We start from the raw sequence: 7,752 nt of genomic DNA on the forward strand, positions 1-7,752 counted from the left end.
ATTTAGTGAACGTGAAACCACTACATCCTCATCCTCCTCACCCTACGGATTCCTGTCCTGACTTCGTCACTCTCCTGGCTTCTAAAAGTTCCCAAGCCTGATCTCACCTCTCCCTTTCACCCACTAATTCTTCCTGCACTTTCCTAACTCTTAACTCTTCCTGATCTGAACCGCTGTCCATGTCCTTGTGCTCACCCTTTGTGCTGGCTCCTCATCCTGTCCATGTACCCAAAATTTCTTCCAATGCCTTCTCCTGCTCTGCAGCCTTATGCAGCCCAAGGTGCATTTGTCTACTAAGGCCCCTTTCCATAATCAGCAGAGATTCCAATTTTGCTCTCCATCCAAATGTTTTAGCAAGGAGTCATGAATCCCTTTATCCTTTTGAGCTGCCATTGATGCCTTAGGATTTCAGCTTTTTTATTTTTTGTATATTTGCAATCCAGCAATTCTTTCGTGTATAACTCTAAACTCCATACAGAGTGTTTTCTGCTGCCTCCTCATTTTGGTCAGACAAAACAATTCCTCTCCAGGCCTGGGAATCAAGGACACCTCACTGTCTCAGGCCCTGAGAAATATAAACAAAAGTGAGCTGGGGTGAGGAAAGCTGGGGTAAATTACTTCATTACCTGAAGCTGTAGTTGGAAGATTAACCCCCAATGTGCAAATGGACCAAAGTTATAAAAGTATGAAAACCTGAGACCCGTCGTCCATTTTTGGGTGTAGCCCCTGGGGGGGCTTTGTCTGCCTGAAATGTGCATGAGGACCCTTCAACAAATACAACTGCTTTTTATTCCCTTAATTTTGTCTGGCCTCTGTTTTTAGGTAGTCCCAAAAAGGCATCAGTCCAATGCCCTCTCTTTTCCCTCCTCTCCCTCACCTTTCCTATCGTGCCCTGAATCCCCAACTCCTACCTCCAATCTTGGTTTGTGGGGTCCCACTCCCCTCCCACTCCTTTTGGGGATCCCACCCCACTTTTCCTCCCTCTCCCCCACATTTCCTATGGCCTCCCCTATCCCGTACTCCACGCTCACCCAAGTTCCCTTGGCTCCCAGCTGAAGGGTCTCCCAGCACCACCAGTATGGCCCCAGCTGCTCCCACAGGCCCCATCCGCAGCTCTGGGCAGGTGCTGACACCCCAAAAGCAGCCGTGCTGTGCCGTGGGAGGATCCAAGATCATCCAGCACTGCTTGATGCTATCTGAAGAAATGATTTGACAGAGCAGGTGAGACATTTTTGGAGTTTAAAGTCAACGGATCTCCTGTTCCCAATCAATTTCTGATGTCTCTGTCCACATGCATGTTCCTTCCTTTGCATTCATCCAGGTGCCTGCGAAGAACCAGCCAGGTGTCTTCCCAACATGGATCACCGGGAATGTGGGACACCAGGGCCCATCCAATGGGGGTCCTCTGATGGGGGATGGAGTTGTGCAGTGCACAAAGCTCTTCCTGCAGTCGGGGCCCTCACAGGGCTTCCCTTACCAGTGGCTCTGTTGGTGTCTGGTCAAGTCAGAGCTCCTGGAGAAGCTCTTCCCACACTCAGGACGCTCAAAGGGCCTCTCCTGGTTGTGGATACACCAGTGGGTGAGGAGGCTGAAGTTGCAGGTGAAGCCCTTCCCACAGTCGAGGCAATGGAAGGGCCTCTCTCCTGTGTGTGTGTGCTGCTGCTTGAGGAGATGAATGGCTCCAAGCCTTCTTCCCACACTTGGAACGCTCATAGGGCCATTCCCCAGTGTGGATCTTCTGGTGGGAGGTCCAATTGGACCTAACGCGAGGCTCTTCCCACATTCCAATCACATGTCAGGCCATTCCCCGGTGTGCATGTGCCAATGGTGATGAGGCTGGAGCTGTCTCTGAAGCTCTTCCCACACTGCATACAGTTGTAGGGTCATTCTCCAGTGTGGATCTTCTGGTGCCAGAGCAGGTGGGGAATTGTTACTGAAGTTTCTCTCCACATTCCCAGCACTTACAGGGCCATTCCCTAGTGTGCACCCACTGGTGGTAGAGGAGGTTGAAGCTCCAGTTGAAGAGCTTCCCACATTCCAAGCACTTGTGGGGCTTCTGTCCCACATGAAGCTGCTGAGGGTACCAGCAGGTCCGAGCTCTCGTGAAAGCTCTGGCCATGTCCCCAGCCTAGGGAGGGTCTTTCTTCCTTGAAGCACCCTGAGCTGGGTTTGGAGCCCGTCCTCATGCAGGATCTCCAGGGCTTTTCCTGCCCCTTCAATTCCTGTGTCACAGAGCAGAATGGCTCAAAACGCCCCTCTTCCACATTGTTCTGCCATGGGTATTTGTCCTCCCTGGTCTCCGACCTCAGCTCCTTGTCTTGGGGAGGAAGGACAAAGAGAGGAGGGGATTTGCCTCTGTGCTAGAGGGAAGGGGAAGAAGATACCCCCAATGTGGAGGCCAGTGCACCTCCTAAACCAGAGCATCTGTGACTCCCTTGGAGGAGTGTCCCTTATTTGGAACAAGTCCCTTAATATTAGGAGGAGAAGAAGCTGCCCTCTCCCAGAGTTCTTTGGGTTTTGTCAAATGCACCCCCAGTTCTGCTCTCCCATTTGGCCCGTTGGCCCTCCCTGCCCCTTTCTCCCTTGCATGTCCTTCCCTCAAATGTTCTCCCTTCCCCGAGGCCTCATTGGCCCTGATTTGGTGCAATCCTCCACCCATGTTCCACCCCTCTTCCCCCTATTGGTTTTCCTTGTGCCTTACCCTGCCTCGCACCACTTTCTCCCCTCACCCATTGAACCTTGTTCTCAAGCTCCACCCCTGATACCTCATATGTAAACTCCGGTCCCTCACTTGTGCTCCTGTCTTCTGTCCCTGGACCACTTTATGTGAACATGAATAAAAACCTCTCAGTGGAACTCTATACAAAGACCCTCCCCTTTCTTACTGATGAGGGATTTATTATAGCTATCCAGTGTGAGTATTGAGTGATTGAGGTTAGTGGTGACTCCTGGTGGCTCTCCACTTGGGAATGCTTTGGAGGGTTGTGGCACCTTTCTACCTCCACCCATTGCAACACCCCAATGTGTCCCAAGCAGTAAGGCATCAGCAGCGGGGTTGTCCTGCAGCCAGGGGCCATGCTGGGCTGGGAGATGGAGCAGGAGAGAGGCAAAAAGGCGCTTACCCTCACCTCACCTGCCTGGGCCTCCAGGGCCATCTTCTTCTTCCTCACAGACTCCTCCTCCTCCATCCAGTCAAGCTGTGGGAATGAGAAGTCTTAGAGGGGGAGAAAAAAAGGTGTGGGAGCATTTGGTTAAGGATTCCTCCTGCCCAACCCATCTCTAGAAGTCACCAGGCATTTTGTGTCCATAAAACCATCCAGACCACCAAGATTCAGCCCATAAAGACTCCAGACCACCACGATTTAGCTGAAAAAGCCCTTGGGAAATACCATTATTGGATGGATCATGATCAACCCAAAAGAAAACCTCTCCAAGACTTCCTCCTCTCTGGTCTCTCCACTTTGGACTTCAGGGGCTCCTGCATGGATTGAGGGTTCTCCTCTCTGGGGTCCCCACCCTCTCCAACCACACTCCAACTCCAAGCCAACTACACTCCAACAGAGAAGGAAATTTTAGCAGCCTATGGAGGAGTCCAAGCCGCCTCAGAGGTAAGAGGCACTGAAACTCCTGCTGGCACCTCAACTACCAGTGCTGGAGTGGATGTTCAAAGCAGAGGTTCCCTGTACCGACCTTTCACGATCTGCTAATGCAAGTGGGGGTTGTGTTGGTTCTTTTATCAATCTCAGAGCGCAAAAGACACAGCAGGGGACAACAACAGTTTACTCAACAACCATGCACTTTTATTGAGTGCCATCACAGTATGCGATAGAGGGAGAGGAAGAAAGAGAGAGAGAGGATTATAGCTACCAGAAAGAAGAATGGAGTCCTTGTGGCAATGCCAATAGACGTGTCTTCCCATGGGTGTTCACAAAATGGGGTTAACTCAAGGGGTCCTTTTTATAGTCTCTTGTCAAAGCGACAGGCAGTTGCCAAAGGGTGGGGGAACCTTTGAGAGAACAGGTACGGGACAGACCAGTCCTCTGCAACAAGCACAGCCAGTCCACCGTGACCTGCCCGTTGTTCTTGCACGGGTTCCCATGGGGATTCACACCAGTTTTTTTGGTCCAGCAAACACTCCTGCAGGCAACACCTTGGCAGACATCCCACCTCAGCCAGGCCAGAACTCCTGTGTGGTTGGTTTCAGGGTTTCATTCTCTGTCCTTGGTGAAGGTCGTGAGGCCGATGAAGGATCTTCGGACCATCTCTTATGCCACCATGCCAGCAATGCCACATGGAGTAAGTGGACTGCTCTTATCACACAGTGCACCCCTATTGGAAAACTGAATCGGCCTGGGATTTTGGAGATAATTACAAATTGGCCAGAAGGAGAAAACTTGAGTCTCACTGATGAAGAAGAACAAGAGCAAGTGACACGGGCTGAAGAAGCTCCACCATACAACCAACTTCCAGCAGAAGAAACACGTTACGCTCTTTTTACAGATGGTACTTGTTGCATTGTAGGGATGAAAGTGGCAAGCAGCTGTATGGAGTCCCACACAACACGTCGCAGAAGCTACTGAAGGAGAAGGTGGGTCAAGCCAAGTCACTGAGCTCAAAGCCATTCAATTGGCCCTGGACATTGCTGAAAGACAGAAGTGGCCAAAGCTCTACCTCTACACTGATTCCTGGATGGTAGCCAATGCTCTATGGGGATGGCTGGAGAAGTGGAAAAAGGCCTACTGGCAGCGTAGGGGAAAACCAATCTGGGCTGCAGATGAGTGGAAGGACATAGCCACTCGGGTAGAGAAGCTACCTGTGAAAGTCCGCCATGTAGATGCCCATGTCCCCAAGAGTCGGGCAAATGAGAAGCACTGAAACAACGAGCAGGTAGATCAGGTTGCAAAGATAGAGGTGTCAAAAATAGACTTAGATTGGCAACACAAGGGAGAGTTGTTCCTAGCTCGATGGGCCCATGATGCCTCAGGTCATCAGGGCAGAGATGCCACCTATAAATGGGCATGAGACCAAGGGGTGGATCTAACCATGGACAGTATTTCTCAGGTTATCCATGACTGTGAGATGCGTGCTGCAATCAAGCAGGCCAGGCGGGTGAAGCCCCTATGGTATGGCGGGCGGTGGTCCAAGTATAAGAGTGGGGAAGCCTGGCAGATTGACTACATCACCCTTCCCCAAACCGCCAAGGCAAGCAGTCCAAATATAACTATGGGGAGGCCTAGCAGTTTACACTGCCCCAGACATGCAAGGTAAGTGCTATTTATTCACAATGATAGGAGCCACCACAGGATGGCTGGAGACCTACCCTGTGCCTCACGCTACGGCTCCTAACACCATTCTAGGCCTTGAAAAGCAAGTTCTTTAGAGGCATGATACTCCTGAGAGGATTGAGTCAGACAATGGAACTCATTTCAAGAACAGCTTTATCAACACCTGGGCTAGGGAACATGGCAGTGAGTGGGTGTACCATATCATGCACCAGCTTCAGGGCAAGTGGAGAGGCACATTGACTATTAAAAACCACCCTGAACGCACTGGGTGGGCAAATCTTTCAAAAATTGGGAGCAGCATCTAGCAAAGGCCACCTGGTTAGTTAACACACGTGGCTCCACCAACAGAGCAGGCCCTGCCCCGTCTGAGTTCTTGCATACAGTCCACAGAAATAAAGTCCCAGTAGTACATGAAGTTTGTTATGGAAGACAGTTTGGATCAAATCTGCTTCAAGTACAGGCAAACAGACAAATCTGTGGATTGTCTCTGCTCAGGGACCAGAAAGATGGAGCCACAAAATGTGTACCTCAGGGACATCTGATTGTTGGATGAGAACCATGTGTAAATATCACTGTTTGCTGAATGTCAATGCCATTGTCTGTATATAGCTGTATACTGTGTATATATATATACACATACATGCATGTACAAGGTATGTGTGTGCAGAGTTAGCATTTGTTTAGTTTTTTTAGTTTTGATAGTAAGTTGATGATATGGGGATAATCCGTGGACTGAGTGTCCTAGGGTGACTTTATAATGTTTGTATCCCCAACCATCTCTTCTGCTTGTGCTCTATATTGTGCTTTGTACCTTTAAGACTGGTTTTGGGAGTGAAGTGGGGAAAGACGAACCGCCAAGGTTGTTTTGTAAAAACTGCCTGACTCCTCCACATTCTTCTCCAGACTGAGTGATTGGCTGAGGCTCGGAAAGACTGCAGGACAGAGATCTTTTTGCTTTTAGTTAGTGTTGGGGGTTAGGTTTGGTTTTGGGTTTTTTCCCTATAGAACTTTTCCCCCCATAAGTTGCAAAGAGATTAAACACTAATGCTTAGAGGGTTCTTGACCCACACAAAAGAAGTGGCCAAGGGTGGGAGAAGATCAGGTAGGTTTGGGGGAGGGAAAGGCACAGCGCTCTGGGAGCTGGGTGTGCTTTTCTCCTTCTCTTGGCATCGGAGAGGTCGGGCGGGCAGCTGTTTTACTACGTGAGGAGCCCACTGTTAACGGAGGGTCTGGTTCTGGGACTTTTACCACCATCCATCATCTGCTGGAGTGCCCAAGAATTCGGAGCTCCTTCGCCTGCCCCGCTGGAGCTGGGCCAGCCCTGTCTGGCTGTCACGACTTCTTCAGCACTGCTCACTTTGCTGGGACACCCCTTTTTGCCTGCTGGGACACCCCCCTACCTGCCGGGAACCCTCGCTGTTCCATCCATCAGCCTGGGAGTGTCCCACCGTTCCAGCTCGGTGCTCTCAGGGTCCCAAGGGATCAGACTGCCTGGGGCTTGTGAGACAAAGCTCCTTGAGGTTCCTGGCTCTTTATTATTAATGCTGTAGTTGTTGTTGTTTGTTTGCCTTGTTATACTTACTAGTAAAGTACTGTTATTCCTTTTCCCATAGCTCTGACTGAAAATCCTCTTTAATCTTCTAATTGAAATAACTTAGAAGGAAGGGATTGGAATTCCCCATTCCTAGAGAGGCCCTGCCCCTCCCTGGCAGATACCAGTCTTTCAAACCAAGACAGAATTTGCTACCCAATGTGGGGCACAAGGGCATTGAGAGGAAAAAGGAATAACAGTTCTTAAGTGCCCACATTCTTGTGTACTGGATATCATGTAGTCTGGCTTACCCTGCTTCCGGTGGCATGTGGTGGTGACCGTATTTCTCCCATTTGCAGGCCTTTATCTAAACACGGGCCCTGTAACTAAGGCTACTGTGGCTGTCATCCAGTTTCCTATATGGATTAACAAGATGAGGAATTTGTGGATTTTTTCTTCCTCTGGAAGGCAGGCACATGGATTCAGGGCTATCATACACTAACTGTGTGTTTCTGGGGTTATTTTAACAATGGTACCTACTGTGAGGAAATGACACCAGGGGAAACCTTTTCCCAACCCTTCACCCAGCTCTTTGGGTCTACCCCACCAGTCTTTGAAGGGTTCAAATCTCTGAATGCTAATGATATCATACAGTGGCTGGTGTTGCTGGTATGCCTGTTCTGTTTAGCATTTAGAGATAAGGGGAGACTGACCTGGATAACAACCCTGATAACCACCCTAGGGAATAAGGATACTGCCCCACAGCCTGACCCTGTCCCACAGCTTGACCCTGCCCCACAGCCTGACCCCGCCCCACAGCCTGACCCCACCCCACAGCCTGACCCTGCCCCACAGCCTGCCTCAGGAATAAACCACCCAGATTGGGTGAAATAGATCCGTGAGAGTGGGCCAGATGCTGAGAGAGTACCTTGCTCC

The sequence above is a fragment of the Hirundo rustica genome, chromosome 32, assembly GCF_015227805.2.
Source record: "Hirundo rustica isolate bHirRus1 chromosome 32, bHirRus1.pri.v3, whole genome shotgun sequence".
Classification (NCBI taxonomy): domain Eukaryota; kingdom Metazoa; phylum Chordata; class Aves; order Passeriformes; family Hirundinidae; genus Hirundo; species Hirundo rustica.